The sequence below is a fragment of the Acinonyx jubatus genome, chromosome D3 (genome assembly GCF_027475565.1).
Source record: "Acinonyx jubatus isolate Ajub_Pintada_27869175 chromosome D3, VMU_Ajub_asm_v1.0, whole genome shotgun sequence".
Classification (NCBI taxonomy): Eukaryota; Metazoa; Chordata; class Mammalia; order Carnivora; family Felidae; genus Acinonyx; species Acinonyx jubatus.
In genome coordinates, this window is record NC_069392.1 from 69,540,021 (window position 1) to 69,552,185 (window position 12,165).

A 12,165-nucleotide genomic window follows, 5' to 3' on the forward strand; every position below is an offset into this window, starting at 1 on the left:
CCTTCCAACACCCTGGCCCTCAATTTGTGGATTCTTTTTCCAGTAACGATCTTGTCATTTACCCTACCTCACATCCTCTCTCTCTGTGCACATATCCTGGGCATTGAAATTATCAATACCAGGGATTTCCCAAGAACTCAATTCCATGCAATGTGTTTTCTTCAATCACCACCTCCTGTCTTTTCAATCCATTCATTCTAATATCCTGAGTTACTTCTGGTTCTCTGAGAAGCATATAGCATAGCAAGTTGGGATTAGAAATACAGGAGGCTTATTGCGGGGAAAATGCTAATGAAGAACAAGAGAGGAAGCTGGAAGATGTTGGGAAATCCTTCAGATTGCAGTGTAGGTCCCTGTGGAAGGAAGGTAGGTTGGGTAGGGCAAGTCTTCTATTGCAATGGAGTTCTAGGAATGTTTTGGCAGAGCTAATTGGGAATCTTTGAGACAAAACTTCTTGTTTCCCAGGAACTGAGTTAGCTTTAGTAGTTGTGCTGTTGTCAGTCATTGGGTGAGAGCTGATCTTGAGAGGTTGGCCTCAGTTCATTGGGCAGTTACACTTGCCTGTATCTGTAGATCTGACAGGTGCCTTGTCATTGCCACCACAGATCCCTGTTTTAATAATCCTCACTCTCCCCATCCCCATGCCCATGTGGGCATTCACCTATCTCAATTGATACACCTTGGGCTTTCCAGAAACTGGAGTCATCCCTTTTTCTTCCCTGTCACTTCCTACATCCATTATATCAGGAAATCCTGTTGACCCTGTCTTGAAAATATCAACCATCTGACCACCTCTTACCACTCTCACTGAGACCACTCAGGTTTCCATGCCTCCATTTCTAAACTAGACTAATGGTATAGCTTCCTAACCAGAACAAGTGATCTACTTGTTCCTGCACTTGCTCATAGTCTGTTCTCAACATGGAAGTATGCTGTTTCTAAAACAAATCTGAATTACAGCAACCTCTGTGCATACCATTGCGGGGACTTCTTATTTCAGTCTGAAAAAAAAAAGCCAATGTCTTTACAGTGGCCTGTATGCACTATATGGTCTGCCTATCTCAGGTCCCAACCACCATTAACACCCTGACCCTACATCTCCCCATTTTACCCTGCTGCAGCCGCTTTGGCTTCTTACTATTTGTTGAACATGCCAAGAGCACTTCCACCTGTGGCCACTGCACTGACTTTTCCCACTCCCTGGGTCTCTCATATATTCCTTTAAGTCACTACTTTAGTTCACCTTTCAGTGTAGCCTACCCAGTAACTCTTCTTTAAATCTCATCTGCTCTTTCAACTACCCCAGTTCTCCTATTTTGCTCTACTTATCCTTTTTTTCCATGGTACAGATCACTGCCCAATATGTTATATGATTTATTATGTTTATAATTTATTATCTGTCTCCTCCTTGATAAAATGCCAACTCCAGGCTAACAGATATCATTGACTATTTTATTCACTGATGTATCACAAGCACCTAGACTATTACCTGGCAAACAGTAGGGCTCAGTAGATGTTTGTTGAATTAATAATGAATAAGAAATTAAATGTGAGAGGCTCCTAAGTTTTGCCTTGTTTCATGTGTCCCTGTGATATTAGGGGCTATAACTTAGGTGTCTTTTGTAGTTTTCCTTAAGGATTTGTGAGGGCTACCTTCATTCACATATTTATTATCAATTAAAAATGTTGCATTGTTCTGATGAATATCAATAGGTGAAAATGTAATTTTGCTAAGAATAAGCAAAATGCACATATTTCCCCTTGTTACTGAGAAAAACAGAGTCTAGTTATATGCCCAGAGAAGATAGATTCATATGTAAAAGAAAATTTCTCTTCTTCTGAATTTAAACTGTTTTCCAGTAGCTCTGCAATTCCTTCATTTTATCATTTGTTTACTATTTAGTGAAAGCAAATTTTGGGCTAAACACTTTGTCTTTTGAGCACTGCTCAGCCTGAGAGTGGTGTTAGGATATGGACTAAGAATTAGGAACAGATAGATGATTTTCTCCTGGACGTGCATTGATGTCACTTATGACCAAAGGGGTATATTCCACAACAAACAAAACTATGGCACATGATAACAAATTATGTTAATAAGGCAAAAATGCTTCTTTTCAAAGAGGAAGACTTTCTCTATAGGTCTAAATATAAAAGGGAAGGAACCACATTTTTTGTCCAAGTGCACTTTGGGAACTGCTCCTATACCTCCCCTAGAGGAAAGCACTGAAATACATCCTGTTGTGATGATTGGGTAGTAGGTCTGCAAATTGTGTATTATTTTGAAGTATGCTGTTTTAAATTTGATATTTTGGGAAGTGGTTAGAAAAGTTAACTGTATTAAAGTCAATTGGTTATTAATTATATTTTATTTTTTAGTGTTATAAGAGCTATACCTTACCCCATCCACCCCACCTTTTTATGTGAACTTAATTTTGCTGTTTTAAGTGCAAGTCATTTGTTCTAAGTCTTTAACACGTAAAAATACTCTTTATTTTAAAGAAGCAAAAGCACTAGTGACTATAGCTTCTCCATAAGGCTTTGGTTGATGCTGAAAAGCACACATAAGAGGGAGTTTCTTTGCCCTAAACAGAATGGGCTACTGTGCCTTACCCACACAGGTTAGCCATCCTGGTTGATCTAAGAATGCCTGCTGCCACTGGCATCATGCCAACTGGGCATCAAGCCTATCAAATCTGGACAGTTAACTGCTGTAAAGGAGCCTTCCCTATTTCTCTGCCCAACCCACCAGGGGCTCTTCTCAGTTTTTAGGTTTGAATCGCATTCTTGTGAGAGCATTGGCTAGAGTGTGTTCCTGTGTCATGATGAGTGATTTTCTGTGAATTTTCTCTGGGCTAAGGAGAACCACACAGGATCTCATGCCAACAGTCAGCTCTGACTTCCTAAAACTCCTCAGAAGGCTACATTCTGGGCAAGTGCAGCAACCAATGTAGTGGTGTATGTTGGATGTTAATGTTTGTTCCTTGTTTGGGAAAATGCTACAGATTTTTCTAAGGCTGTAATCCTGAGAAAGGGTGATGTGCATGTATGTTGAAAAAGGATGATTATATTTGCAAATACGAGCAAAATTATCAGAACTTTCTTTGTGGCTATGCAGTGAGAGGTCAAGAGGTAATTATTAATCTCTGAAGCCACAAAGAAGTTACTTTTCATACCTAGAGTTACTCTACTCTTCAGAAATAGGCAAAAGGAGGGAGGTGGCTGGGTTTTTTTCCCCCACCTCATTTATTTTATATCATAACAACCTGTTGTTGCCAATGACAGCTCAGAAGTAAAAGAGAAAACGGAAGTGAAAGATTTGAACTTTGCTTTGGCATTATAGTGTTCATCATTGCTGCAACAAGAAACATTTGCCTGAATCTTTGGTGAATGTCTAGAATAAACCTCAGTTGTAGTAACAAACAGTGACCTGGTGAAGAGAGCAAGGACTTTGGAATTGGATGGCCCCAGGTTCATTTCTGGTTCTGTCACATAGGATTGTGACCAAGTTCTTCTTTGAGTCTCAATTCCTAGCCATAACATGGGTAGTATAATGTCTGTTCCATAAAATACTTGGGAGAATTACCTTTTTAAAAAATGTTTTATTTATTTTTGAGAGAGAGACAGAGTGCCAGCAGGGGAGGGGAAGAGAGAGAAAGGAGAATCTGAAGCAGGCTCCAGGCTCTGAGCCGTCAGCACAGAGCCTGATGTGGGGCTCAAACTCACAAACAGACCGCGAGATCATGACCTGAGCCAAAGTTGGATGCTTGACTGACTGAGCCGCCCAGGTGCCCTGGGAGAATTACCTTTTAAAAAAAGCATTACAAAACATGGATAAAGGTGTCTAGCACTTAGTAAGCTCTCCATAAAAGTAGTTTGTATTATATTTAATACAAAGCAGTGATATAAATAATTCAGTGGTAAATAACGTAAAATTATTTGTACCATTTTTGTTTATCTTCTAATTCTGAATTTGACTTTTCCGGATAGGCTAATGACATTTTAAGAATGTGTGGAACACCTTTCTTTACTCTTCCTTGTGATATCCTCAATTGGTATGTTAAATTTGTTCTCTATAAAGCCAAAAAGAATCATGACTTGTATCTTGCTAGTTTCTCTGATACAAATATTTCCACCGTGGCTCTGCTTCAGGCTATCAGCGTTTTAACAACCTCACCGAAGTTCTGAGCCAACACGGTTGGTTCTTGTGAGCCTGGAGAAGTCAGAACACCCTTGGGATCCTGCCTTGGGAGGTGAGGACCTGAGGCTCAGTCATGTTTCTGTTCTTGCATATAATCTTGCAGTTCCTAAGAAGCAGAGTTAGAGGGTGGGAATTCAGATCTGCTCATCCAGTGCTTTTGCTCTTACTCTGTTCTTTCTGCCTCAAGTTGTCTGGGATCCCAAAGGTGGGTTGGTAAATAGAAAGTAAAGGAATTGTTTCTACATGGATTAGTAGTGTCACACAGAGTGTGTAACAGTACTCCTTTCTGCACATACTTGCCAAATACTTCATAATATGAGATCTCACTGTTGTTAACCTTCAGAATAAAATTACACCTTATTGTGGAAGTTCACATGACTTCAGTAACTAAGGTGAAAACAAAATAGTATAAGCCCCCTTTTTGTTCAAGCATGAAGTGAAGTAAGAAAAAAAAATGTCTCTGTTTAAGCAGAGCATTGGTTTGAATTTAAATTGAACTCTGAAGTAAGTCATTTAGACCTAAAAACACTTTTTTTTTTCTTTTGGTAAAGGCTCTATGTTGTAAATTGTTTCTCTTTGTTGATAAGAAAAGCCAAGGTTACAGAATATTTATGACCCAGAGAGCTAAACAGAGAACATACCTGATAAACAATCAGATGGAGACAAAATAGGATGGAAAGCTTGGCTCTCTCCACAGTTGCAGCTGGCAGATGCCTTGTATGGGGATTTTTCTTTTCAACCAATGTAAAGAGAAAAAGATTCTCTTACTATTCAGTTATTTCTCTCCCCATGTATACTGTGAAATTTTTCTGAGTTATGAAACATGCTTAAAATTATGAAGTCATAAAGCATGACTGGTATCAGAGATAATATTTCATGAATACCATGCATTTAAATAATTCATATACAACTAAAGTTACAAAGCTCAACCATGTTGTTTTCCAAAACTCTAAAACATCAAAACAGTGTCTGGATTTTGAGATAACTTCCCTAATATACTCTCTTTTTCAAAAATTTAATTATAGGGAAGGTGCTTTCAACATTGTCAAATTTTAATATAAAACTTCCCTTGAAACTAATGAGATTGGGCATATTTTCAAATGTTAGTGAATTTCTTTCATGTGTGTGCATTTTTTTTTCAAATGTTGGCATTTTCTATTAAAATTACAGGAATTCTTAATATATTCCAGGTATTACTTTTTTGTTATGTACATTTAAAATATCTTATTCTTGCCTGTGCCTTACTTTTATTTCTGTTTATGGCAATTTTCCTTAAAAATATCCAAAAAACATTTATAAAAATTTACAGTTGATATCATACTTAATGTTAAAAGACAGAATGCTTTCTCTTAAGGTTGGGAATAAGACCAAGCTGTCTGCTCTCACCACTGTTCTTAACATCATGTTTGAAGTCCTAGTCAATGCAGTAAAGGAAGAAAAAGAAATAGAATGCATACAGATAGAAATGAAAGAAGTAAACGTATATTTACAGACAACATAATTGCCTATGTAAAAAACACTATGGAATCCACAAAATACTATGGAATAAGTGATTTTAGAAATTTTTTAGGATACAAGATCAATATAAGAGAACCAACTTTATTTCTATAGTTTAGCAACCAGTAGCTGGAAACTGAAATTAAAACAACTGTACCATTTACAGTGCATTCAAAAAATGAAATATTTAGTATTAATCTGACAAAATGTGTGCAGGACTTGATATATTGACAACAGCTAAATGCTGATATGAAAAACAAAGATGACTTTGAATAAGATGAGAGATATTCTGTTTTTATGAATTTGTAGTCTCAATATAATAAAGGTGTCAATTTTTCTCAACTTGATCTATAATTATAATTAAAATCAAAATTCCAGTAGAATTTTTTTAATACATGAAAAGCTTATTCTAAATTTTATTTTTTTAATGTTTATTTTTGAGAGAGAGATAGACACACACAGAGTGCGAGTGGAAGAGGGGTAGAAAGAGAGGGAGACAGAATCTGAAGCAGGCTCCAGGCTGAGTTGTCAGCACAGAGCCTGAAGGGGGGCTCAGACTCACAAATCACCAGAACATGGTCTGAACTGAAGTCAGACACTTAACCGACTGAGCCACCCAGGTGCCCCTAAAAAGCTTATTCTCAAATTATATGGAAGTCAAATAGACTAGAAAAGTCAAAAGGATTTTTAAAACTAATAAAGTTGGAGGACATGCATTTCCAGATTTTGAGATTTATTATAAAGTTTCAGGAATCAATACAGTGTAGCAGTGGTGAAAGTGATGAAACAAATCCATGGAACATGATTGAAATTACACAAACCTATGCACACATATTCAATTGATTTTAGATAAAGATACAAAATTCAGAAAATAATGATGCAACTATTGGTATTGGACATGTGTTTCAAGAAAGTGAACATTGACCTCACATTTTTACAAAAGTTAACTTGAATCAAATACTAAAATGTAAAATTAAACTGTATAAAACTCTATGAAAAATGTGGGGTTAATCCTTCTGACTTGAGCTAAGTGAAGAGTTCTTAGAAATAACACCAAAAGCGTGGTCCATAAAGGAAAAAAAGAAATAAATTGGATTTATCAAAATGAAAAAGTAATTGTTCTGAAAAAGACACTGTTAACAGAATGAAAGGATAAGCTACAGAGTGGGAGAAATATTTTCAGTCACATCTGAGAAAGGATTTGTATCCATAATACATAAAGAACTCTCAAAATTCGGTAAGAAGTCAGACAACTAAAAAAAAAAATTGGGCAAAAGATATGAACAGATATTTCACCAAAGAAGATATCCAGATAGCAAGTAAGCACAAGAAAACAGGCTCTGCATCATTAGTTCTCGGTAATAGCACATTAAAACCACAATGCAAAACCATAATAAAACCTATGAAAATGGTTTAAAAGTAAAAGACAATATCAAGTCCTTGCAAGAATGTGGAGTAACTGAAACTTTGACACATTGCTGCTGATGGGAATATAAGGTTATATGGCTGTTCTTGAAAATTACTTGGCAATTTCTTACAAAGTTAAGAAATTCTTATAACTATGATCCTTCAACCCTGTTCTTGAACATTTATCTTAGAGAAATGAAAATTTGTTTAAGCAGAAAACATATACAAAAGTTTTGAGCCAGCATTATTTATAATCACCCCAAACTGGAAACAACCTACATGTCCTTCAGTGAGTGTGAATGGATAATAAACTATGGCTCATGTAGAAAATGGAATATTCCTATGTGATAAAAAGGAGTGGAGTATTGACACACACAACATGGATAATCTTTAGGTATTATGGTGCGTGAAACAAGGTAGTCTCAATAGTCTGTATATTATTCCATTTATATGATATTTGTGAAAGGCCATAGTTCAGGGACAGGAAGCATGTCAGTGGACGCCAGGGGTTGGGGTGGGAAAGTTTTTAAAAAAGAATCAGCAGAGTGAGATTTTGGGGTTGATGGAACAGTCTTGTATCTTTACCATAATAGTAGTTACATGAATATATCCCTGTGGTAAAACTCATAGAACTGTACACCCAAAGGAGTGAATTCTGTTCTCTGAAAATTCAAAAATACATTTTGTCCAACATCTCTCTATGTTTGTAGTAGTGAGCAGGGTTCAGAACAGTCTATCACGTGACATTAAGCCATGGCTCTCTTGCTCTCCTAATAAGAAAATATAAACAATAAAAGTTACTTTATAAAGAAAAGACAATTACAGTGATAGTACTTTGAGGTAAGAACCAAACATCCTGCATGAAAATGCATTTTTATTGACAAATAAAATCTGTATTCTAAACTTCTGATAGGAATAGACTTTGCCTATTTTGCCAGCCATGTAGTGACTAGCATAGAGCCTGGAAGTCAACAAGTTCTTGATAAATACTTTTAATCACATCATTCAATAAATGATTGCATGAACACAGACCTGCTGACAGAAATGTGGGCCAAAGACATGCTACAGAGCATGTAGAAATGGCTCAGATAATCTGTACCTATACAACAGGAGAAAAAACCTAACACCATGTCTCTTGACTTTTATTTTTATTTTTTTTTTAACTTTTATTTTTCTATTTTGTACTACAGTCTCTTCTCAAACTCCTCTTCCTCATAGCTTAAGATTCAGGTCAGATTTTCTGTCTTCCAAAAAGTTTTCTATGGCCTCTCACCTTACTTTTTAAGAAAAATTACACTTACTGATTGGTTCTTTCTGGGGATACAGAAATGTTGTGGTATAGGCGATAAAAGCCCAGATACTGTTCACTGTTTTTTTTAGTTGAGATATAATTTATATATAGCATTATATTAGTTTCAAATAAATGTTTGTATAGTGAAATGACCACATTGTTTAATTAGTATGCATCATCACACATAGTTTTTTTCTTTGTAATGAGTAACTTGAAGATCTCTCTTAGTAACTACAAATTTATAATGCAGTATTATTAACTATAGTCACCATGTTGTACATTACATCCCCATGAGTTACCTTATTAACTAAAAGTTTGTAACTTCTGACCCCCTTCACCCATTTTGCCCAACCCCAAACCTCACCTCTGGTAACCACCAATCTATTCTCCCTAAGTTTGGGTGTTTCATTTATTTACTCATTTTTGATTCTACATATAATTAGATCATACAGTATTTGTCTTTATCTGACTTATTTCATGTGTCATATTGCCCTCAAAGTTCATCTATGTCATCACAAATAGCAAGATTTCCTTCTTTTTTAATGGCTGAATAATACTCCATTTGTGTGTGTGTGCGTGTGTGTGTGTGTGTGTATGAACACATTTTCTTTATCCATTCATCAATTGATGGACATGGATGGGTGTTGCTTCCGTGTCTTGGCTATTATAAATAATGCTACAGTGAACATGGGGGTGTGTTTGTCTTTTTGCATTGGTGTTTTGTTTCCTTCAAATAGATACCCAGAAGTAGAATTGGAATTGCTGGATCATGTGGTAGTTTTATTTTTAAGTTTTTGAGGAATCTCCATGCTGTCTTCTATAGTATCTGTGCTAATTTACATTCCCACAAAAATGCACAAGGGCTCCATTTTCTCTGCATCTTCCCCAGCACTTGTTATTTCTTGTCTTTTTGATAATGATTCTGATAGGTGTAAGGTTATATTTCAGTGTAGTTTTGATTTTGCTTTTCCCTGGTGGTTAATGGTGTTAAACACCTTTTCATTTACCTGTTGGCCATCTCTATGTCTACTTTGCAAAGATGTGTTTTGAGATCTTCTGTCCAATTTTTAATTGTTTTCTGTTGAGTTGTATGAGTTCTTTATATGTTCTGCATGTTAGCCCCTTATCAGACATATGATTTACACATATCTTCTCCCAGTCGGTAGGTTGCCTTTTCATTTTTAGGAGAAGCTTTTTAATTTCACTTCATTTTATTTTTCTTATTTGAATGCTGATAACTTGCATTCTGATGTTGAAAAGAACCATATTGGTCTTTGTGTGATATGCTCTGTAATGTGTATATGTCTTATCCCTCTAAATTGAGAACCCATGAATAATAACATAATTTAATATGTAGTCCTGTTCTCAATTCTTCTGAGCACCTGTATTCTACTTAATGCATCTGGAGAGCATGGCTGATGTCACATCAGAACTGTTGTTCTGGGAGGTTCCTCATAACCTCACTTCCAAGTTTGCAGGAAGCTTGGTTTTGCTAAAGTTGAGGGGTTGGTTATATAAGAGGAAGAGTTGAAGTGGCCTCATATTGGCCCCAAATCTGACAGAATGCTGTCAAAAATTTCCTGGGCAACACTCAGGCCTCTGAACTCACATCATTAACACAGCTGAGGTACCAGCAAGAACTCTTCCACCATGAAGAATAAGCCTTTACTTTGATCACCCAGATTTTGTATAGGAATCTCCATCCATCCATGGACAAACGCATTACTCCATCTCTACCAAAAACAAAACAAAAAAACAAATATTTCACTCTAAAGGAGAAGAGGTTAGATTGCACTAGATCCCTTGCAAAGAAATGTATTAAACCACTACTGGAATTAACATAATAGATTTCATTTCTGGTGATGGAGAGTAAAAGTACAGTTTTCCCCTAAATTTTGCTTTCTCCTTCAGACAATAAAAAATAAAAAGGCTTACGATCATCAAATTGATTTAATCACTGGATTTAAATGGTGCCTGACATTGAACCTAGTGATTATGACTTTGCTGTATTTATGTGTTTAGCACATTTGCATGTGGCATGCTTATTAAACACAGCAAATAATTTGCAACAAAGTCTGCTGAGTCTTTGCTAGCTGAAAGATGTCTAGAGCACTGAGTTCTTCCCTCTTGAGCATCTCTTTCTTTCTAAGGCTTAGAATATACAGGTTTACATGTGTTTATGGGCTGGAGGTTCCATTTACTTGAAGCAACATTTCCTGGATCCCCCCCTCCTCCCATCAACAGAGTAGTTTTTGGAATTTTAAGATATTCTTATGGGGAAAGAAGAAAGACAAATTTATGTCCTGTTTCAGAAGTTGAATATCTCTGAGCTTGCTAAGGCTCCCATTAGATAAGGAGAAAGAAAAATAGTGAGAAGTGTCCAAAGCACATGGTGCCTCTAACTATGGTCTCTGTTTAAATTCCACTTCTTCCATGAAGCCTTTCCTGGTGATACCAGTTTATATGGAATTACACAGTACTAATGATCAGTACCCTGCGATTTAACACTGACTTGTATTGCTGTAAAGTGGCTCTTTTCAAACTGTTTTTCATGGGGCTGAAGGCATGCTGTTCACTTTTTTCGTGTCTCCTATAGCCCATGCTGTAGTGTAAGCACTCAGTGGGTGCCTGGTTTTCAAGTACATTGCTTGTTCTCTGAAAATAAAAATTGTCTGTTGCCCAACATTGCCATATGTGCAGGTAGTACTAGATACTCAAATTGTTCATTTCTTGCCATTCAGAGAAGAAATTTACTTCCTCTAGCTTGACCGAGGTGCTGTCCTTTTGACCTATAGCATTTTCATCAGTTATTTTAAACAGAGCATAACTGTCATTTATGACTCCATGAAATATTGTACTTCCACCGACCTTATTGGTTTTGCCTAGTTTTAATGGGAATATAAGCAACTGTGAAAGATCCAATCATTTCGGCTCTTCACAGAATCAATATATCCAACAGCTGCTTTCCTCAGCTGACCAGCATTCACTTACCCCAACACAATGAGGACAGGGAAGGTAAGCCTGAGAGTCTTGCTAATGAGAAAGCATTGCAAAGGGCCTTTAACAGACCTCTGACAAGCTCAGCACTTTATGTACACCCTACCTCTTCTCTTGCTCTACCTCCTTGTCCAGCAGCCATGCAGTTGTGACTTCTGCAAGTCCATTCTAATCAGCAGCCCACTTCTGGCACTGTGTACTCAGGAGGTGTCATTGTCCTGGGCTGTAGTCTCCTAAGGCTGGCACAGTCTGTAATCAGCTTGCATTCCCTTCCTACATCCAGGGGTATCTCACTCTTTCTTGGGAAGTGATACTTTTGAGTTTCCTGAAGTCTTATGTTATTAACATAGGAGGTAACAAAAAGGACTTAGTCTTATTTGGGTATTCTAATGATGTCTGGTGTCCTGCTTTGGGCAGTGCTATGGATTGAATGTTTGTATCTTGTCAAAATTCATATGTTGAAGCCGTTGTCCCCAAGGTTATGGCATTTGGAAGTGGGGACATTTGGGAGATAATTGGGTTTCGATAAGGTCATGGATTTGGAGCACCCTCTGTCCTCCCATGGTGGTATTGGTGCCCTTATAAGAGGATGTGACAAGAGGTCTTTCCCTCTGCCATACACTAAGAGGGCATCTCTCTGTAAACCAATGAGGGTCCTCACCTTGCAAATCCAAAAGCCCAGGAACTGAATGGGCCATCACTGTATGTTGAACTATCCAGTTTCTAGAACTGCAGGAAATAAATTTCTATTACGCTACCCTGTCTATGTTTTTGT